The sequence below is a fragment of the Palaemon carinicauda genome, chromosome 27 (assembly GCF_036898095.1).
Source record: "Palaemon carinicauda isolate YSFRI2023 chromosome 27, ASM3689809v2, whole genome shotgun sequence".
NCBI lineage: Eukaryota > Metazoa > Arthropoda > Malacostraca > Decapoda > Palaemonidae > Palaemon > Palaemon carinicauda.
Window position 1 is genome coordinate 45,918,189 of NC_090751.1, and position 24,359 is coordinate 45,942,547.

Here is a 24,359-nt window from a genome sequence, read left to right on the forward strand (position 1 = left end):
AGGCTGCAGTTTCACAAAGGTTGCTTAGTCTTTTTTTTTTTTTACTACTATCTTCATGTGATTGTTTTAAAGGCAGCACATTAATGTGCTCAAATTGTTAATGAAAGTTACAGGATGTGTTTGTCTGCATACACTATGTTTTACGATTTTAAGGAACAGTATAGTACAGTTCTCATAGCTACATAAAAATACTTTCACAATTGACACAGGACTCAACTACCATCACTATATATATTGTAACCTTAACATTGAGCATAATGACATGATTACCAAAGTCTATATTCAGCAATATTATTGTACACATCAGTGAGCTGATGTACTGTATTTATCCCATTTAGTTCTAGGATAATAAATCAGGGGGAAAAAAGGGTACATATTACAGACTTGATGATATTGTCTAGGTTAATGAACTAATAGCTGCAGATCTTTGGAGTAAATGGTCATCTACTTATATCGGCAAATACCATTGGGAAGAGTGATAATAGAGACCTGAGAATTCCAAAACTAGAAAAATTAAACGAATAAATTGCCATTTAATAAAAAAAAAAAAAATTGGAAGTGATGATTGGTATTACAAAGAATCCTGACAGGAAGAAAAAATTCATTTATACAAAGTGAAACAAAAGTGAGAATACTGTAGATAACATCTTTGCTAGAAATTGATCCCACAAAATATTTTAAAGTTGAAGGTAGAATCATTAGATGAATTTTGATCAGTTTAATCCTATTTATAAACGAGGAAGAAAAGAACTCTTGAATATCTTTATAACAAACATTTTTTACCTTGGATCTTTTATCAGATCAGATGAGAGAAAAAAAAGTTCTCAATTTTCTTCTAATCAGTACACTCTTCTTTCTCTCATTGAGGCTAAAGTGGGATATAGTTTAGTATCACACTCCGTTGAAAAAAAAATGAGAAAGTCAAAAGAGCAGATGAAGGATACAAATTTTAACACTTATTTACAATAACATGCACTATATAAAAATAAATGTTTCTATATGAATAACTTCTACAGCAGAAGTACCAGGTACCTTACATCCTGCGAGGTGGGGCACGGGTCGCAACAGCCGAGTCAAAAAAAAAAAAAAAAAAAAAAAAAAATATATATATATTCCATAGTAGCCTATACAAACTTGAGCAATTTTGCTTCCTTAGATAGGATCCCACAATACTTTGTCCTGAAAGCAGCTTATATCCTAGCGCTTCAATGTAAGTAACATGAATTGCACCGTATTCAGCATTTTCAATATAACAATGTATATGTATGCTAAAGATACTACAAATATCTGTATTCTTGATAGCTCAACTTGAGGATAATAACCCTTAGCCACAAACTGGATAAGGATAATATTACATATAAAAACTGCAAATAAATTGTTCAAAAGAAAATGTCAGTTTGAAAATATTGAACTTACATTGTAACAAGATATAAAAATGAAATATTTTAAATTTTAGTGAGATATGCTCTTTCGTGCATGTAGATCAACACAGAGCGGAGAATGAAAACAAATTTCCCTATTTTACATATGGGAAGGGTATCTTGTTGGGTGGATGGATCACAATCCAACTAGTAATACTTCAGTAGAATTGTTTATATTATCCTAAATGTCTTGGTTTGGCTTACGGGCTGCCAACGCAAGAGCTCGTGTCTTGTATAAGGCAAGGTAATCTTAAAGTAAGTTGGTTTGGTTCTATAAAGTTAGCATTCAGGTTATTTGGGTTAATTTAGGATAGTAATAGTACGCACAAAACCTAAGTTAAAATATGATGGTAGCCTAATTATTTTTATCCAGTTTAGGCATAATTATGGTAGTCTTAATGCAATTAGGCCAACAGCAATTCCTATTCAGACAGGCAATTTCTGAAAGATATTTTCCAACATGGACATGAAAGATCACAACAAACCCTAAGTTAATGCCATTCACAGCACACCTGAATTACAATCAATAATAGGGCTATTAGTGACCTAAATATACCCAAAAGCCCTGTTGCCCCATAATTTCAAGATTGGGTGAAAGATAATCCTAGCATAAGCACAAAAAAACCCTAAAATTCAAAATATAAGCCTATCACGTTCTCGAAGCTGACATAATAGAATTTACCCATTGGCAACTATCTTGTAGTCGAGAACAACACTATTTCCACCATGAATATTCATTATCATCATGAAACCATAAGTATAATTCCACGAAATGTATAATATTTATTCAAATCCACCACAATCAGAATGAATTGACATTCAGATACATAAAGGAAAACAACAATTAAAAAATATAAAAGGACGCTAATGGCAACAACCACCATATGCACAACATAGCTTCAGGTCATTTTAAAGTGTTTGTTTACATTGCACGTAGTAACCTTTACTTTGGTAATATCAATTCTTCGACTGTCTGTCCCTTTGATACTTTGGATTCCTTGGAAAATCAGTACTGCCAAAGACACCAGCCAATAAGGGTGGCTAGTTAACGACTTCAAGCACCGAATTATCTATAAAAAAAAAAAAAAAAAAAAAAACCTGTGATCTTAATATGTCTATATAATTTACGGTGTTCGTTATAATTTTACGCAGGAGTTTAATACCACGAGGAACAGCTGATCCTCATTAAAGGTAGGATTATCTATTTGAATTTCTGTTACCTGCTGTTACGTTGACGAGCAGTATAATAGTATTAAAATGCAAGCTTATATCTTCCAAATATTCCGATAATTTACAGTACTGTATTATATGTCTTTTGTAGCCTTTCGTCTCTTCAAATTCTAAACGGTCAATACTTTGTCTTCTGTAACCTTTCGTGGCTTCAAATTTTAAACTGTCAAAAACATTACTTGATATGAGAGCTCAATATATTAATGCATAAATGCAGCAAGACATTGTGTGATGAAAATACAGAGTTTCTTGACAGTTTAAATTGCGTAACTGTTTGTGATTTTTCCTACTAAGAAATTGATACAGCTTTTGTTAGTACGGTTATTGAGGTAAATATTTTATTAGGACCAATTTGTATTTTGGTGGGAGTAGGTGTCTTAGGAATATCAAATAATTTCTATCTTATGTTGTAAAAAAATTAGAAATATGGTACAGGTAAAATAGAAATCAAAAGTATTTTAAAGTTTGATTAAATAAAGATTAATTAGTATAGTATAGTAAATATTGTGTCATTGGAATATAATGCATTAGAAATAGATAAATAAAATAAATCAAGGAATAATTATCAGTTTAGCTTATTTGTAGATGCACGAATATGATATATATAAGGATTATGTTTTTATTTTATTCTAAACCAATACCAGTATTGTTTAAAATTTACCTTTTGTATTATTAATTTAACGCCATTATCGAGTTCTTCAGTGCTTAGATGAGTAACTGCAACAAAATACTAATCGTGCTTAGCCCCGAAATTTATATGAACATGACTTAGGCAAATGTGAACATTCATAAATTAAATCTTATATACTTGCAACGAACCTTGGTAGCTTTGTGTGAGGGGTGATAGCACAATGAAACCCGAATGATACTTTTCTTAATGCTTTTCGTGATTTTCCATGTGGATATAGCCTACCATAAAGAGTTTCTATCGAACATTTTCATTTTTATATTATTGCTAAACTTTCTACGAAGTCACCCACTAGTGTTAATACTTATTCACATAAGTAAGCCTATATGTTTTTTTCTTCTGCCACTTCGTATGACAGACCATGAAATCTATAGGTAACATCTAGAAAGAAAACCTCCCTTGTAGTAAGTAAACTATAGATATTTTTTATAGACTATCATACAAACATCTCAATATCATTGAGTATATTTTCTAGTTTTCTAAGTAAAGTTTATTCACAAACAGCTTCTTATTCAAACGAACTCAAAAGGAGCTAGAAGCAAAAGCAAAAGACATACTTGCTTAGCAATTGTGATATGACATTAAGTTACAACAATGGTTCCCTTTCCGATTGGTGATACTATAATATGGTGAAAAAGTTTGCGCATTGCCATGATCAGCAAAGCTGTACTAGTTAGGGCCAGCTATAGTAGATTGATTTGCAGTGGGCGATCAGACAAAAATCTCCCACCATCACCAATCCGAGAGTCTATAAAATTCCTTAAGCTAATCTGGATATTAATCTCGGTAACATCTCCCAGTTACTTTGTATATATTGCATAAGATTTTTCGTAATTCTGACCATCTTTTGTCTTCAGATATCTAGACTGAATAATCCTGTGCGTAGTACTAGGTTTCCAGTTAATTCTAACAGTCATATCTACTCTACCACAAGGCTCAATACTTCATAGTATTCAAGGAGTTTTATTCCACCTGTGACTAGATTGTGGAATGATCTTTTTAATCAAGCATTTAAATTGGTGGAACTTCGGTATTTGTTGCAAATGATTTTCTATTGAACATGTTAACATGAACCTTTCTTAGTTTATGTATGGTATACCATTATAATGTAGTTACTAAATTTTAGATATTTTACGTTCTTTTACTTTATATTAGGCTACTCCTCGTGCATAGCTTATTCGTTGTATCTCGATTTCATTTCCGTACTGGCTAGAATTTTGCTTGTCCAATTAAAATAATAATTATCACACACTTGAGTTTAAGTGTGTGATTAGGGAATAAAAGTATCAAGACCCACTGAAAAATCATTTGGGCATTTTTATTAAAAATTTGCATCCAAATTCTTGTGATCTCGAAATTCTGTCAGGGTATACAACTGTATTTTTATCGTCTGTATACGGAAAAACATTACCCAAAGTACATTTTGTATTGGTAAAAAGTCGCTATTTCTGTCCAGTCTTATTTGACACTGTCGAATATTTTTATTCACAGTTGTCTTATGATTATTGAAATAATGAATAATATTAATCTATAATTATGTAAATAGAGATATAATGATAATCTTCGCGAAGGAAAATAAAAGGCATTACTGTGTTATTCGTACTATAATTAGTTTAAGGTCAAAGCCAGAGACCGAACAGTTTGACTTGGTTCCAAAGACGCGTTGTCCGAAAGTATTAAATATTTATTTTTTAATTTGAAGTTTCCTATAATTTTGAAAATTGTACATGGAAACCCAATTTAATTGCTATATTCATAAGCAAAGTATAAAAAATCTTCCAGTATTTGTTTGAATTATATAATTATGGAAACTTTATTATTAGACATTACTACCAAGCCTAAGCCACCAAAAGAATAGTTATTCAAAACAGACACATTTTCTATAAATATCTAAATAGTATTACAGAAAACGCGTGGTTGTCATATTGATATTTCGGTATAATAATATTTTCACGTAATTTATACTTCAATACTCAATCATATACTATGATTTTTTTTATAGAAATAAAATTTGCTGTTTACATTGTCATTACGTGGATAATATGTATGCAGTATATGTGTGTATAATTGTATTACACGTGATTAGCAAAAGGCAGAAAAAAATACATTACAAATTTCCGCCTTAATTTTTTTTTTGTCATACGCTCCAGTATAACTTTAGACATTTTTTGTCTATTCTGTCTTACGCTCCAGTACAACTTTAGATCATTCAATAAAATAATCCCAAAAACAGGCTGCTGATTATATGTGGCTACGATACTTTACTTTCTAATTATTATCTTTCTTTTGTCTTTACCTTCTGCTTTGATATTGATGTCCATCTCTCGATTAGGAGTCTGGTTTTATTTTGTTCCGAGCTGGCACTTTCGTAATGTCAATTCATAATGTAAAATAGTCTGCATACGTGAGAATGTATACTGTATATGTAGGCTACATAGAATGATTGATTTAGTACTTATATAGATGTCTTACTGATTGATACATATATAAACAGTATATGAATAGTGAATGTGTAATGCCACACACACACACATAGACACACAAAATGATGTAGGTGTTAAATGTAGTTTTGTGAAATACAGAAATACATTATGACTATGCATATGCAGTGTGACATGGGGAAGTGTACAGTACTGTATACTATATTTTGTCAAATTGTTACCCAACTTTGCTCCGAATAGATGACATATTACGATGGGTAGCCCACACTGTATCACTAAGTTTTACACAGACGAATCTGCATTGCATGATTTTTGCTCTAGATGACAAATATCATTTCAACCTTTATTGTACTCGAGACATAAACAAAACGTTGCCCCTTTACTGCTGTTTTGTCATTTCACTAATTTTTAAAATGATTATCCTGAATTTGTATTATTGAAATGTTATTTATGATGTGTAGGTAATTTTTCTATTTTTATATGATAATTTATATCCGTTTACCGAATAAACACAGCCCATGTACGTACATTAATATCGGGTGGCTGTAATTTCATGCACTTATTTTTTCTTCTGTTAACTGATTTAATTGTTTTTCCATTTATGACTCATCATTCATTATGTTTTGGGAGTAGACCCTCTTTTAAGCAGGTTTTATTAAAAGTGATTGCTGCCTCAGTGGCGTTAATCTTGTAATTAACTTTTTCTATTGTTCTTATTATCTTCTTCTCTTCATTTGAACAATCCGTCAGTAACTGGGAAAGGGACATATCAATAGGAAGGTGATGAAGACCATATCATTCACAATTTGTCTTTAATATATCACAACACATTGTAAAAGTACAGATAATATGTACAAAGTATAAAACACTATCACAATGTTAGTGCACACAAAGTAATTGTCACTTTTATACAAAATTTATAAATTACGTGGTGTTAAGTTTAAACTTAACACCACGTAATTTATAAATTTTGTATAAAAGTGACAATTACTTTGTGTGCACTAACATTGTGATAGTGTTTTATACTTTGTACATATTATCTGTACTTTTACAATGTGTTGTGATATATTAAAGACAAATTGTGAATGATATGGTCTTCATCACCTTCCTATTGATATGTCCCTTTCCCAGTTACTGACGGATTGTTCAAATGAAGAGAAGAAGATAATAAGAACAATAGAAAAAGTTAATTACAAGATTAACGCCACTGAGGCAGCAATCACTTTTAATAAAATCATCATTCATTAGTTAGATCAACACATATTTTACTAGTGTTCATTTATTCATAAACGTTTTTCCTGTTTGATTTCACAATTTATGTATGGGATCTTACAAAAATAATCTTTCATGTCCCAAATTTTTCTGACTTCCATGTCCTGAAAATGTTTCTAAAACTTTCATATCCCGAAAATATATCCTTTGAAACACAACGAATTGCTTTCAGCCAATGAGAGAAAGCTTTACAATACTGACCACCAATAGAAGAAACGAATACAAAATATTTACTCCTTTTTTCACAAAAGAAGCTTTCTATTGGCTAGAAAGAGTTTGTTTACATACTCGATAACCAGTGTTGCCAACGGGCGTCTAAATTTCCCCAAAACTGGTGATATAAAATCCCCAAAACAACCCAAAATTCCCCATGTCCACAAATATATTTTCTTCTGATCCTGTAGGCTATAATAAATCAGCATAGAAATGGCTCACTTTACTGCATGTAAGACAAGCAAACTAATTGCAACAATATAAAGGTTTAATCATCCCTCTGTCTCATGGAAATTTGTACTGAATATCCCCCATCAGTCAACCAAAATCCCCAAATCTAGGAATAAATTCCTATAGCTGGCAACACTGTCGACATCTTTAAGTCATTTTCTTTTGAGATTCATTTCGTCTCTGTTCATCGTACAGGTAACAACTCAACTTCTCTAAGTCTCCGGCGATTGTGCTGTAAATTGAAGCAATGGTGAGAAGGGTATTTGTTTTATGTAAACGTAATTTATATGGAATAATTGTTTCCTTAGAATTAGACACGCCATTTCTTTGCTTTTGTTATTGTACTTTAGCTGTATTTTCCATCGTGTTAACTTGTACCGGTCCTTTGATTCGGTGAAAATGGTGTCCTCCATTATGAATATTGTTTCTGGACCAAATCGCAATTGGCTTTTTCTTAGAATTATTTGACTTGTAATATCGCACGATTAGATTTGCTTAGGAATGTGGTAAAGGCGAATTAATTACTGTCTTATTGAAGTGACGATAAGTGAGACGTCGTAGCTTTAATGGGGGCTGTTGCCTTTGCTAGTGTATTTTGTCAATTATGCGAACTTAGTCTCAAATCTCTGGTCGTTGATACTAATGTAAAGTTTAGTAAAGAACTTGGTTTTTAGGTCTAGTAAGGACAACTTTTTATTTAACTATAATATAGGAAAATTCCCGTCTTAGCCATTGTTTTTGCCAATGGAGCTAAATTGACAAAGGTTTTAATTTTCGTGAAATGTTCAAAGGTTCAGTTTTGGAGTTTTCTTCGATAACCATTTTATTCCACCGGAACTAATTTGACAGCGTTTTAATTTCGCGATAATTTGTTAAAATGTCAATTAGGTTGGGAATTGTGTATCCGGTCTTATATTGGATTACTGGATTTATTTGCTAAGCTACAACTCTAATTGGAAAAGCAGGATTGTCGGGTAATTTTGTATTGTATTACAGGTGAGATTTCGAACAGAAAATGTTTTCCTATAGTAAATAACTTGATTTAACCGAATTTGATGTTCATTTCAAGCAGACCAACCAATTTGGCTAACTTTAAATAGACGAAATGGTTTCTGTCATTATTTATGGAATGAAGGTGAAAACTGGTTAAATCACGTTATTTCCTACAGGAAAACATATTTTCTGTTAAAATGGTTAAATATAATCACTGATGTCATATGTTTTTAAAATATTTAAATATAAGCTTGTTCAACGGTGTCACTTCTCTTACGAATGTACTGCGAACGATAACATTAGCAACGTTACCAATAATAGTGTTACCAACGTTGACGTATGGTACAGTTACCAATGGCACGATGACATTACTAACGATAGCAATGATAGATATTTCCATACATATTTTAAGTAATTTCTCTATATAAGTTTTACTCAATATCTAAAAAGTACAAAAAGGGCACAGAACCTAACAAACCCACCTAACCTAGCCTAGTAGTATGACAGTCACAAATCTCAGGTATTTACTGAAAACGGTAAAATTCTCCATGTTACGAATGATAGTTACCAAGAGAGCGTAATTTTTTTCTATAAGAAAATATTTTTTTCCCTAAGTTATATTGCCCTGTAATACACTACAATAAAACCCAAAAAAAAGAGGCACAGAACCTAACAAACCCACCTAACCTTGACTTACCTTTACGAAGACGACGTCTAAACTTGCGGGTCACGGCCTCACGGGAGTCTTCCAAGGGGGTAGACGACTTTCCCAAAAATGTACCTTTATAAGAAGTAACGGTATAACCACAACATTTCTTTTTGGTTTTAGGTATGGTGGATTTGGTATTGCAATAAAAGATGTGAATGTCTTTCCTTTAAGATAGGGGGGAACAACACTTGGGGCACTGCAAGCGTTGACGAATGACATTGTGTGATTTCAGGAAAATGTCAACATTGGCAGAGGAATCATAAAAATCACCATGGAATTTAGTAAATGCCTTTAGCTACGGAATACTGTTATAAGTATCTATAATTTCCTCCATCGTAAAATACGAAAAAGGTTACAAAGGAAAAGGGCTTCATGGAAGACGAATGAACAGAGCACTTAAAGAGACAAAGGAAGGGGGTAGGGAAATATCAGTTGTCAACCCCCTTGTGTAAACTTTGAATACATATCGGTTCCTGATTGGTTAACAAAAATAAGGGAGTCTAGAGGGTAAACATAAATGAACTGGGTAGGGAAACTAGTCCAGGGAAAGTATTTATGTGAAACTGGGGAGTAAAAAGGAAATAAAAACAATATAGGAAGGTAAAATGGAATGCATGATAAATATTAAAAGGAAATATAAAATGAGATGGTTTTACCATGAATGAACTGGATAGGGAAACTAGTCCAGAGGAAAAATTTGTGAAACAGGGTAGTGAAAAGGAAATAACAAAAGAATTAAATCCAAATTAGGAAGTTAAAATGGAATGAATGATAAATATTAAATGGGAATATAAAATGATATGATTTTAAAAGGAATCGGATAATAAAACTAGTAATAAAATGGGAAAAAGCTTATGCGCAGGGGGGAGGGGTTTCTGCGCAGGGCGAAACTGGTACGCACGAACGAACTAACGTACGGGTGCTAATGTTAGCATGGAATGTTAACATTTGATCTACATCGAACGTTGGCAGCACTGGTTACTGTATTTTTTCATGACACAATCTTTGCAACGGCGCCTTCAAAGTTTATCCAGATATACTGTTTTGTATTTTCCTCCGATTATTATAATTTCAAGAAGGTAATGTATAGAGAAGAAAAGACTTGTTTTAAGTTTATATATTGATTCCCCAGTATGTTTTCCCCACCCAAAACCCCGAGTTCCCTATGGAGGGGTCCCCCATTATCGGAGGATATAGATGTATATATATTTCTGAAACTATATATTTGCGACGGGAACGAGTGTCATTTTCGAAGAGAGCATAATTTTTTCTATAAGAAAAAGTAGTTGTTTTCCTAGGTTACATTGCTCTGTAATACACTACAATGAAACCGTTCACTCTGCATTTTGGCACATTTACCTTTAGATAAATTTGTCATTTGGGTAACTCAGGCTAAATTTAGTTTCAGCGACTGAATCTTAGTCGATTACTTAATAATAATAGTAGGTAAGGAAGTTTTGTATATAATTTCATGGCAGAAATTACGGCTTACGAAATTTGTTTGTAAACTGTTATAACGTATTGGGGTTAATGAATCAAGTTGGATAACTTTTTTTTTTTTTATTATACCGCCGGATTTTTTCTGATGACTCGTTAATTCTTTAAATCTATTCCATTTGGGCGTCTTTACCTACCTACCAACATTGAAGTACCTCATACTAAAGTATGTTTATAGCACCTCCTGTTATTTAGCTATTTTCTTGCAAATTAGGCTTAACATTGTGCAGTCTTGTTTCTTTCATGTATAGTACTCTTATCGGGGTGAGTGACGGTTAACATAGGAGTTATTTTAATATACCAACGGTATGTTTTCATGTATTTATAGATAAAATTTTATGTAGCATTTAGAATGTTGGCAATCTTCAAGATTTGGATACTAGTAGATCCCCGTTGCGAAGTGTTGACTTTGTTGCGAAACCTTTTTATTTTCACGTAGCCATCAATTTGGTTTGTGATCATTATCAAATTTTAGTTTGACTCCAAAAGTTTCTAGGTTTAGTTAAACAAGAAACACCTTAGCGGAAGACTAACAGCTATCGAGAATGTTGTGTACAGTACAATATGTTGAAAGTTGAATAATTTTAATAATCATAATTAGTTTTTTATTTCAAACTACCTTGAACTGTGGAATTTGTGCTAAATAGTTTGTTTTTGCGCTGTCGGGTAAACTTTAATGGCCGTACAATTCTAGAACTGCCAATATTAGTAAGATATTCTAGGCCGTTTCCATACAAATTTGTAAAGTAATTGTCAAATATGTAGGAGTAACATTCCTTACATATCCAGTTTAGTTTACCTTTACATTGGTTTTGAATTTAAGTGTATCAAAAACTTTAATGTTAGATGGAAGTGATTGCAGAAATTTAATGCCTTAATTGTCGCATGGAAGGTTAGTGTTCAGTTGGAGCAGTACGTTAATGGAAGTCGAAAAGTTGCCCTTGTTTTAGAATACTTTTTAATATCAGGCTAATCAAATAGCTGGTGATACTTAAGCTTATAGCTTACTTTTAAACTATAAATCCTAAACAATTTCTTGGCGAGACTGACATAACTTCATTCGGAAAGCTACATTTAGACTCGCATACTAGTGGTTGTTAGACAATTTTAAAGACTCGACTTGGTATTATAGAAAAAAGTGGAAAAGCTTTATTAATATTTTAAATTAATGTGGTTTTATATTTTTGAAAATTAGTTTGTCAAGTAAATAGCTGATAGGTTAGACCCTAATATATCTTGCGTTAATGGGACCACTCGGTGGGGACCAGGGTTTTTGGGTTAAAATATTGGCATCCCCTAAAATATTTATTCCACTTATACATTTTGCAAACTACCGCATGTAACTGCTCATGTTTGTACCTTGTGACCTCGGTAGGGGTTTATGGGGTTCTTACCAACTGGCTAGGTCTGTGCTGGATAGGTTTGAGACCTGGGAAAGGGGGTTATGGTGGGCCAAGTGTATGTCAGGTCTGTGACCTGTGAACTATTTGGTTAGGTTAGGTGGGTTTTAGATTTTGTGGCTTTGTACTGATCTTAAATGTGGTAGATAATAGTTTTTCCCTGTTTTCGCCCACTTAAGTCCCAGGTTCCCATCTGTGTCCATCAGGAAGTGGAGGGTTAATGGGAGAATGGTTCAATTGCTGGTGGATGTGTATTTGTTAAAACAAAATTAACTGTAGGGAAAGTTTTCTATTAAAAAAGTTGCTCAGTGTTCTATAATTTTACCCCTAACCTATTTGATAGTAGATTGAAACCTGATTTTCAAAAAAGGTTTAGACTATTCATAAGTGGTGCTGGTAAGGGAGTGACGTTGCCCTAGCAAACAGGACAATGCCCTAGAGGCAGAAGGTCCCCCTCCTCTCCATTCAAGCTAGGACCATGGAGTGCCAGGCAAAGGCTGCTGATGACTGATACCTATAGGCTCGCCCAAATCCCCCATCCTTAGCTCATTGGGATAGAGGTTGCAGAGGCTAAAGGAATTAAAAGTTTGGCGGGGCTTGAACCCCAGTCTGGCCATCAACAGGCATGAACGTTACCAATAGGCAACCATGGGGAAACATGACTTTGTCCATTTTATCAGAGGGTTAAAATCTTGGTGTAACCTAGAATACATAAGGATCTTGACAAAGTAAAATCTTTGATAGGCATCAGTATCGGAAGTTGCTCTGGTATTCTAACCACCACCTGCCTTGTCTGGCTATATATAGATATATATTTAAGATTTTCCTGACATGCTGAGCAGCAGGGGGAGAGGGTGTTCATGCCCTGATGAGATGGCACATACTTGGAAACCATTTTCCACAAATTACCTAATCAGCGGGTTGTAGTTAGGAGAGGGAAATATTGACTGTAAAAATGCTTGTCTATTAACAGCAGGGCGTAGTGTAGACGCTTGTAAAGTTAAATGTTAAATGTGAATTTCACTTTAACTTTAATGTATGGGTTCAAGTATGCTTGCAATATTTACTGGTAATGAAAAATTTTAATTTTCAGAGGTTCTCTGCACATATAAAACATTTTTTATCTAAGACTTTTATTTTCGTAGTTATTTTACTTTAACATGTGGTTCCTATTTGTTTCACTTTTTTTTTCATGCCCAAAATACCTGCAACTGTTACTTGAAGTCTGTTATTCTATGTGGGACAGTTCATTTTAAATTGAAGGTAAATTTGTTTTTTCTCCTGGGGAGGTTGGTATTAGCATAATTTTGTCATAATTTTGTCCTAATTGATTTAATGTTTGCAGCGACAGTAATTTAAGTTCTCCTACATTACCAATAAAGATTGCTATAGTATGGGTCCAACAATTAAGGACTTTTGTATAATTTGTAAATTGTCTATATTGAAGCCTACATACTTCTTCAAAATTTAGTTCCCAAGTTCTTAAGCAGTAATTTACTTGAAGTAGCTTGAATATTGTTTTACGGGTTACTTGGAATTTTAGGTTATAAAACTTCATGTAATATGACACTTTTGTACTTTAGCACCCCTGCTATTAATATTAAATCATTGGCATTTATAACAAGATTAACAAAAAGGCTAGCTCTTATGGAATGGTTTTCCTGGGGTTTAGCAAAAGGTTGAAAATTAGTTAATAAATTTTTCAGTAGTTTTGACTATTTGCTGATGTCAGTCACAAAATTAATCCTTTGCAAGAAAATATCTGTAAAGGGTGAGACTGGAAAGGCATAGTGCTACTTGTGTAAAGCTAACCCAGAATATAGATTTCTAATTTACTTACTCAGCCTTTAGTTTAAAGTAGGTATAAGAATTGCACCTGACCACCACATATGGTGGTGTTTAGTGGTTGCTAAGGGGAGGTACCGAGTGGCTGCACTATATGGTAAGTATAAAGTTTTATAGCTGGTAGATCTGTTGTGGCAGGTGGAATGAAGTTTCACAAAGTGGAACTGGAACCTGGAACTTCTAGAAGTGTTCAGTGGTTGACGGAGAGATCTTGGAGCAAGTGGAAGGATTGTGGTCAGTCGGGTGAGGTTTCCTAGCAAGTGGACATGTATAGTGGCTGGAGTGAGTTTTCATAGTTTACCAAATGTTAGGTGGCTGGAAGAGTGAAGCGAGAAGACTTGTTTTGGTGGCAGATGGAGTTAGGTTTCATAGCTATTAGATGCTATGTATCCATGAAGTGATGGGTTCAGTGGAATTTTGTAGCTACCAGGTACATTTTGTCGCAAGTGAATGCTTTTGGTGGCTGGATAGACTTTGTAGTGTACAAATTCAATGTTGGGTGTTGTGGGTTTTTTAGCTAGACTTATCAGTTGACTTGAGTGAGGTTTAGTAGGTAGTGAACCCACATAATTGGGGTTTGGAAGGTAGCTTCTAGAGAGGTTTATAGCATTTATGGGGGGGGGGGGGGTGTTTAGTTGGTAGTGGATGGTTTCAGTGGTGGATTCATATTTTGTAGCAAATTGAATGGTTTAGTATTAGATGGAATGAGGCTTCAATAGCTAATTGATGCATTCATTGGTAGATAAAGGCTTACTAGAAAATGGCTGCATTTAATAGCCTGCCTAGAAAGGCTTCATGGCTGGATGGTGATGTTTTGCAGCTAGGGGATGCATTGTCTTGTAGTGGTAAGTTTTGTAGCTTGTCAATGAATTGTGTGAGATGGAATTTTTTTTTTTTTAGCTAAGTGAGGTTCTGCAGCTACTAACTTTTAGCTTAGTGTGGAATGTGTTTTAGCTGGTGGACACATTCTGGCAGGTGCAATTAAGGTTTTATAGCTAATGGAAGTTTTGTGGCAAGTATGATATGTGGTAGGTTTGATTGGCATGGGACACATTCCTTGGGGAAGTGAGGCTTGGTAGCTAGTAAATACATTTGGAGGCACTCATTTGGTGGCTGCTAGTGAAAGGTGTTAAGCCTGGTCAATTAATTTTTTGTGGCTGTATGAGTGAGGTTTTGTAAGTAGTGGATGACTGCAGTGGTAGGTTCTGTAGTCATTGCTTTCAGTAGTAGGTTTAGTTGGTATATGCATTAAGCAGTCGCATGAAGGCAGGTTTCTTTGCTAATACAGTTTGCTCTCTGTTCTTGGGTTCTATCTTCGCGTGTTCGGTAATTCACTGTACAGAGAACCATATACAGTAAATTTATTAAATGAAAAATCATGTATTGGGAGTTATGCCGTAAGTACTCTTGCGACCCAACAATTTTAAACAAACCGTCCTCTTTTGCACCCAGCATGCATCGTGGTGTGTTCCCCTCGTTGCAGCACAAAACTCCCATCTCTTGCTCCCTCGTGCTCAGTCTTGCATACAGTCTCTTCTGGGCGTCCCGCTTTTTTTTTTCTGTGCAGCATCGCATCGATGCAAGAAAATAACGTACATATCTAGTCGCCTTGGTGATTTTAGAATAAAATGCGTTACGTACATTACTCTACCCCACATGCCAAACAGTAAATGGCAGTTGCATCTTGTTTGACTTACTATGTAGAACTTAGTACATACAGTACATGTTTTCATGTTCTGTACTCTAATGTTCATTCATTTACACAATACTTAAACTGATAAGAACTAAGTAAAAACATATTGCATTACTTGATGGTAGTCGACCATGCGTAAACAGTGGGTAGTGAGTTTGTTTGGAATTAACTCTAGGCGAGAAAATATTCGAGGAACCTCTTTTTGCACATATGTTACCTAACCTGGGAATGAGAGCTGATTTACAGATGTATTCTGGCAGATGGATTGGTTTCGTAGTTTCTGGATGCAGTCGGTGGTGGGAGAAAGTTTCAAACTTGAAGCTTGAAGTTTTCAGTGGCAGGTGGTGGGGTTTCACAGCCAGTGGATATATTTTGGCAGTGCAGATAGAGGTCTAATAGCTAGTACACATTTATTTGCAAATGGTGGGAGATGGTTGGTTGTGGATACTTTCAAAGCCAGGTGTAGTAAGGTTTCTTAGGTAAAGCATGTGTGGCAGATAGGTGGTGTAGCTTGTGGAACTTTAATTAGTGAATGATGGGAGTTGAGGTTGAAGCAAGTGGTGTGCTGTGGTGAAGTTTTGAACAAGAAATACTATATTTTAGTAAGGAGAAAGTTTCAAACTTGAAGCTTGAAGTTTTCAGTGGCAGGTGGTGGGGTTTCACAGCCAGTGGATATATTTTGGCAGTGCAGATAGAGGTCTAATAGCTAGTACACATTTATTTGCAAATGGTGGGAGATGGTTGGTTGTGGATACTTTCAAAGCCAGGTGTAGTAAGGTTTCTTAGGTAAAGCATGTGTGGCAGATAGGTGGTGTAGCTTGTGGAACTTTAATTAGTGAATGATGGGAGTTGAGGTTGAAGCAAGTGGTGTGCTGTGGTGAAGTTTTGAACAAGAAATACTATATTTTAGTAAGGAGGGAGGAATTCAAATTTAGAAATGTCCATATACAAAAAGTAGATGTTATCTTAGTCTAATCAATCTACCAATAGTTGAAGGAATTTTAGAATTACACATTTTGCTTGCATTTTCTACAATAGGTGTGACTAAATCCAATGCGTGCTGAATTTTCAATGAAGCTTAATTTTTTCTTCTTCCAGGATTGTTTGAGAATGCTTGCAATGTATGAAATTGTTACTAGGAAGGATGTGCTCTTTAAGTTAACTCAGCAAAAATGGACACAACTATAGGTGAGTTCTGATATTAACAGTATATTTTAGGAATTTAGTGCTGCTATTTATTGGCTGCAAAAGTGTTTTCTAGTGTAGACTTACAAATGAGACTAAATATATTGAATGCACAAATCAATGGGAATTAATCTTTACATTAAAATTTTAGATGATCTGTAAGCCCAATTAGTAAAAGTATTAAGCCTCAAGCTTTAAACCACAATATAAATTTGTCAACTGAAGTGTACCGAGTTAAGAAATTAGTGTACACACTGATCTTCACTATTGTTAGCCCTCACTGTCCTAGATTTGTATAGTGAAAATTATAGATTAAGACATGGCTACTGAATATCTTTGAAATATGGATAGAAGTGATTAACATTGTCATTAGATTATTGCCTAGTTGTGGAAATGAGTTTCTTGGGTTGTAGTTTTCTACATATCAAATATGAGGAGAATTGTTTAGCTAATAATTACAGATATGGTTCCCAAAGTTTAGAAACTGGTTAATTTATATTTGACATTTTGGGTCTTGGTGATTTGATTTTTAAGTCTTTAAATATTTACTTCAGGACTTTAGGTTCGTTGCTAACAATTTTGGTTTTGGTATAGCCTATATATGGAATATTTTTTTTCAGGAGATTGTTCTGGTGACAGCACAATTTGGAGATGCACTGCTGAACAAAAATACAATAGGAATGTACTTACCAAAATTTACTTAATTCTTTCTCAAAGATGCCCATTAAAGTCTTGGTTCTGGAACCTCGCCTACAAAGCCAACTATACAGGTAAGGTTGTACATACATCATATACCAAAGTCACTTCTCCCAGTTTTGGGGGGTAGCCAACATCAACAATGAAACAAAACAAAAAAGGGGACCTCTACTCTCTACGTTCCTTCAGCCTAACCAGGGACTCAGCCGAGTTCAGCTGGTACTGCTTGGGTGCCACAGCCCAACCTCCCACATTATCCACCACAGATGAAGCTTCATAATGCTGAATCCCCTACTGCTGCTACCCCCGCGGTCATCTAAGGCACCGGAGGTAAGGTTGTACCCCTCATAATAAGATTTGAATAATACTACCTGTATATAATGGTGCCCTGTAAACTACTGTACTTTGTTTCAGACTTCCTGTACTTAGCTTCAGATTAATTTAGTTGTCTAAGTGCTGTGCAGGATGTTGCACCCCACTGTTGTGAAAAGCGAGCTTGCTTTTACCTAGTTTGCCTTAACCATTTTTGGTAGCCCTTCATCAGTCAATTACAGAAAATGTATGTCTAGATATGTTGAAATTGCTGTTCATATATTGTGCTGTATTTGTGCATAACATTTATATATCAAAATTCCTCTAGAACTGCTTTAATGCTCTAACAGTTAGGTTTGTCACTGGAACAGGTGGTGTGGAAGAACTTTCATCTGGAAAGTGTAGTTGATTCTTGGCTTAAAAGCAGTTTAGTATTAGCATTTACTGATACATAGCTGATCACCTAGTCTAATGAAAGGCATGAGAGGAACATGAATTTTAGAATATTTAGGTTTGGTTTTTAAAATTTTTCGTTTAAAATTACGTTTTTTAGTTAATCCTTATTCTCAATTATAAATTGTACACAAATGCTGTTAAATTCACTACTTTTAGATAATTTGGTTTAAATTTTCTTTATCGTTAAAACTATAGCAGCATGAATTGCTAGTGGTACATTAGAATTCATTATGGTGTAAGTGAAGCTTCTGCAACCTACCAGCTTCATGATACTTTCACAGTATTTCAATTTTCAGTGCAACGTGATTTATGCTGTCCTCTAAAAGTCAGTGAAGAGATTCAACCAAGAGCAGGTAAACGGCAGAAGTAACTGAGATTGGCGGCATGTATCCCTTCTTTGGTCAGACAGATGGCCTTCTAAGCTGAGGAGGGTGTCGGTAGTAACCTCATTATTATTAAGGAACTGATCTTAGAGGCTAAATTGGAGTCGAGGGACCTTTACATTGCCTTCATTGACTTTTAGACGGCCTTAGAATCTATTAGCCACCCAGCGCTCTTGGACACCGCAAGAGCGGCTGGCCTTGATGAAGAGACGACCCAGTACCTCCAACTTCTATCAAAGTATCAACTCAGAGGTAGGTGACGTCGCAGTCAATGTTACGAGGGGTGTGATTCAACGAGACTGTCTGTCCCTCTTGATCAAGCGCTCTGTAAATTCCCCGAGGGTGTAGGGGCAACTGTGAGAGGGGAGATGATCAGGTTCCTAGTGTTTGCCAATGACATTGTTGTTGTGGCATCAACAAGTTTGTTTGACATTGGTAATGAAGACTACTAGATGAATCAAGGAAGTTGGGCCTTGAGCCTGGTTTACGCATGTGTACCACAGCAGGGATAGTCCGCGACCGCAATAGAAAAACCTGGTATGTAGAGAAGTCCCTTCACGTACAGAAACAACCCGGTCACGAGTTCAGAGGGTTTTTACAAGTATCTGGAGATTGAAGTTGGACTTGTAACAAACGCTAACGGAGCTTAGTTGATTGGAAAGGCCTGGACGGAGCTGGGGAGTAGCGCCATTAAAGCCTCGGCAGAACTTCTGGTCTTTGAAGTAGTGCTGATACCACAGCTTAAGCATATAGCCATTCGTGGCGATTTAAAGAAGTTCCACCTCAGTGCAGTGGACAAGCAGATACAGAAGTTTGTCAGGAAGTGTTTACACTTGGCGACACACCATTAGCTGCATTCTGTGCAGACAGCAGCGAGAGGCCTCGGAATCTACAACTTACTTTACTTTGATGGCTGCTTTTCCGGTCCCATACAGCAGGAGAACCCTACTCTCTACAGGACCTCCACTGTCGTTCTACCTTATAGTTCTGAGTATTTATGATTTCAGATCACGTGTTTACGAAGGATATTCTTCTGTTTTTTGGCATAAATTTTATTTCTATATATTCAAAGCTTGTTACACTAATTCTTTTCAATATTTTTATATTTGAGCAACTTTTATGAAATGTCACACCCCCACCAGACCTACATTCTCAAGGTATGTGAAAGAAGGCATGTGTGGGGGGCGTCATTTCGGTGATCTTTGAGGGTATTCTTAATGGCCTGTGCGCATGCTAGACGATTGACAAGATCTACAGATCCTTTGGTGGTGGAGATAGCAGGCTTGGCCCAACAACACTGGGCCCGTTACCATCGACTGGAGATTGCGTCTATGCTACAGTTAATGGGTGTGGTTTGAGTGAGGCTCCTTTCGGACTTGGGTCCAGTTGGTGTAACTGGTACGCACCTGATGAAAGGGGTAACTTACAGCAATGCTGTCAAGCTTAATCTGTTAATCAACAACTCCGGCCTGTAGCGCAAGAGGCAGACAGCAGAGTAGTCGATGTGATCTTGGCTGTAATGACAGCCTTGGAGGATTATAAGGCATAGCACCTAGAGCCTCGTCGAGAAGAGACAGGCAAAGTACCAGATGTAGAGTGAACCCCACATCTCGACTAGACAAGGGCTCAGAAAACCAGATCTTGTTCTTTGGAATGAGACAATGGTCATTAATTGCTAAGTTAATGCAGACGCAATTGTTAGGTCCCTTGATTTCTTTGATGCCGCATAGGTCTCTAAATATAATGCCTGCATCAAGAAGGCTGTGGAAGACACTACCGGGACAGTACCCTCAATTAGGACTATCACCGGAAACTGGCGAGGTGTACTGTTCCTAGGGACCATAAGCTGAAAATGCACATGAATGATCTGCACATCGTGACATAAAATTCTTGGAGGGCTGTCCATGTATGCAAACTACATTGGTATGTCAGGCAGTGCTGACTTCACCTAGGGTTGTCGTTCACGATGATAGCCCAACTGAAGTTCCTCCCGGGACATAGGAATTGACGTTGTTGAGTGGGGATGGTTGCCTGTAGAGCATGCAGTGGGAGATTAAGAACAGTGTGCTTGCTGAGTCTGTTAATTTTAAGTCTAGTTTTAAGGCTTGGGTTAAACCTACTCAAGTTAGGTACATCTGAAACTTGTGTAGGTAAGGAGCTTAACCTAACCTATGAGAGGAAGTAGAGGAAACCAGCTGGTATTACGTTAGTGTTAAGGTGAGAGCTTTATGTTAGGGTTAGGTGAAAAAAATAGCCAAAAGTCTTCTAATTAGTGACGCGCATGAATGGATAACTGATAATTTTGCTGACAAATGGTTTGAGAAAGTTAAAATGTTTAAGGGTATCCTGAGTTTAGGAAACCTACAAGAAGGAATTTAAAGCAGAAAGTTGATACTGTACTAAAATTTTTGCTTAAAGCTCTTTAGGTGGTGCAATATTTGGTATACAGTACCTTGAAACTCATTTTGATGGCAATGTTTAACATCATAACAAAACTGAACCATGCCTTTTTGTACAAGTGTAGGTGAGATTTGTTGATATTAAATTGTAAAACCTGAAGCTAGTGTCAGGAAGCCTTAAAGCCTAATGATAAATTTTGATTTGAAAATTTTAATTCAAAACCATATTTTCAACTAAAACTGAATTTTGCTTAATGAGGTTAAGACAATTACTTTTTAGATCAAACGGACTGAAAACTATCAATTAAGGGACATTGGTGAAAGTTAGTACATTTTAATCTGAAGTAGCGGCATTTGGTCTGAAGTAAATTCTTGTAATACTTGATTAGCCCTTTCAGTGGCAATTGAAGTGGGGGTTTGGTACAAATGATTTTTAGTGGCTAGTGGAATAGTTTTGTAAGCAGTTATTGCAATGTGGTCAGCAGTTTTGATGGTAATGGATGCATTTGGTGGCTAAGGGAGCTGGTGTAGAAAGTGGATCCACTGTGGCAGTTGGAATGAAGTTTCATAGTGCAATTGTTTTTCTGGGCTCAACCTGTGCCGCCCAGTGAAATGCTCCTTAAGCACCATTTCTAAGGTTGATGGGGAGACCTGAGAGTCCGACATCAGAGCGAAAAGCGGTGAAAAACACCAAAGAAACACCAGACAAAAAAACGTGAGACGTATCCAGTACGGGTGCTATAATAGGAGTGAGTTCACTAGCGTGGGTTGGGTTGGTAGTAGTAGCTTACGCAGCATAGATGTTGAACGGCACCTCGCTGTTTCAGTTATTTTGAAGAGGAAATCTCTAATTGGTGCGAGGCCTTTGGTTATGATTTATCTCGCCCCAGAAATATAGACACCTTATATAGGTGAGCGAGCTGGGTTCAACCTGGCATTCCTATACAATTTTTCTCTGGTAATATATAGCAGTTATATACCTTAAAAATGGTGTTTAAGGAGCATTTCACTGGGCGGCACAGGTCTCTCGCCCGGAAATACATTTTTCCTTCGTCAAAATCCCTTTATGGTGGATGGAGAAATTACATAACTAGTGGAGATCTTCATTGGCAGGTGTAGTGGGGTTTTCCAATTGTTGGATGCATTCTGTGGTGGGTGGAGCAATGTTGTATAGGTAGTGAAAGCTTCCTGTGGCTGGTGTCTGAAGATTTTGATGACTGGAAGAATTGATTAGTCTGGTTTTATTTGGATGCATTCAGTGGTTTGAGTGAAATCTCATAGCTGGTGGATGCATTAGTGGAGGAAATAAGGTTTACAAGCTAGTGGACACTTTCAGGGGCTAATAAAGTAGTTTGGTACAAAGTGGATGCGTCGAGTGGCTAGTGGGTCTAGGTTTTTTACCTTTGGACAAATTTGGTGGCCAGGGTTTGTAGTTGGTGAATGCCTTGGTTGGCTGTTGGAGTGAAGTTTCATAGGTAGTAGGTGCATTCAGCAGCCAGTAGAGTGAAGCTTTATCTTGTGGTGGACATATTCATTGGTGGTTTTGTTTATAGCTAGAAGACTCCTTCAGTTGATTTGAGTGAGGTGCTGCAGCTGGAGTTAGGTGTTGTATGCTAGTGGACCCTTTCAGTGGGTATTTTAACTAGCAACATTGGTTAGTGGAGGGAGGTTTTGTAGTTAGGATTCATTCAATGGCCAAATGATTGAGGTTTGTTAGCTATGGACTCAGTCAGCTTCTGGAAGAGAGGGTGGCTGGTTGAAGTTTTGTAGTTGGAGACACTGGTGGTTGGTGAGGATTTTTAGCTAGTGGATGCATTGGTAATGAAAGGATTTGGTGGTGGGAGGTTTAGTTGGTAGTGAATCTTTTCATTATTGGGTGTATTAAAGATTCGTAGCTAATGGACATGTTCAGTGATATTTGAATTGTGCCTTCATGCATTGTAGCTAGTGGATGCATTCAGTGATAGGATTTCAAAGTAAGGGATGCATTTGATTGCCTGTGGGCCGAGGGTTTACAGATATGGGATGCATTCGGTGGGAATTTACGCATGTAGGTGATGTATTCAGTGGAGGATGGAATGAGATTTTGTAGTTGGACTCCTTTGGTGGCCAGTAGTGAAGTTCTGTAGCTAGTTGTTGCTGGTGGGAGGTGTTTTAGCTGGTGGACTTGAGGTAAGTAGAATAAAGGTAGTGGACCCTTTCAGTTGCGGTGGTAAGTTTATTATCTGATGTACTCGTTCAGTGACGAGAGGTTTGGTTTACAGTGAACGCTTTCAGTACTGGATGAAGTAAAGATTTGTAGATGCTGGATATACCATGGTATGTGGTGAGGTTTCTTAGCCAGTGGACCCCAGGTCCATGTAGTGACACATGGAGTGAGGCTAGGTAGCTAGTAGACATTCAAGAGGCAGTTGTAGTGAAAGTTTAATTGCTAGTATACTATTTGGTAGCTGGTAATGTGAGGTTTCATGGCTAGTGGATTGATTTGGTCATAGGAATGAGGTTTCAAAACCAGTTGATGGCTACAGTGGTAGGTTCTATGAAGTTTAATAGCTAGTGAATGCTTTTAGTAGTGGGAGGTTTAATTGGAAAATATAAAGTGCTTGTTCAAGCGAGGGACCTTTGCTAATAGATGCATTGTGGCAGACAGTAGTTTTGTCTGGATGCAAATGGTGGTGGGAGTGAGTTTTTGAAGCTCATTGACTTTAGGAGACAGGTAGTGAGGTTTCATAGCCAGTGGATGTATTCCGGGCATGCGGAGAGGTCTTGTAGCTAGTAAAAACATTGTTGAAGGTAATGAAAGTTAGTTTTGGAGCTGATACATTCGTTGGCAGGTGGGGAGAGGTTTTGTTGCTAATGGATTTATTGTGGCAGATAGGTAAAGTAATGGTAGCTAGTGATTAAGCTAGTGGTCTGTAGCGGCTGATGTGAAGTTTAAAAACTAGAAATGCTAGAATTTAGGGAAGAATAGTTCTTATTTTGATAGGATTGTTGCGTTTTACAAAAATACACATACCTGATAGTATAATCTACTAGCAAGTTGAAGGCATTTTAAACATGAATATTTGATATTGTATTTTGTTTTCATTAGTATTACTGTATCCTACGAAAGTTCTAATTTTCATTGTAGCATAATGTTTTCTCCCCTCCAGGATAGTTTTGAGAATGCTTGCAGTGCCTGAAATTTAGTTGAAAGAATCTGTGCTATAAATTAAGTCTTAATGGACAAAACTATGGGTGAATTTGAGATTATATTTACAGAATTTAGTCTAGTGCTGCTGCTATTGGCTGGTAC

At 36.1% G+C, this 24,359-nt stretch overlaps 1 long non-coding RNA gene across 1 annotated transcript; it reads left to right on the forward strand.

The window, feature by feature from the left end:
* Positions 1-7,677: 7,677 nt before the first annotated feature.
* LOC137621180 (uncharacterized) lies at positions 7,678-17,650 on the forward strand. The gene is made up of 3 exons (XR_011040158.1): positions 7,678-7,746; positions 16,732-16,821; positions 17,439-17,650. It is a non-coding gene; the product is annotated as an uncharacterized lncRNA (long non-coding RNA).
* Positions 17,651-24,359: the final 6,709 nt, after the last annotated feature.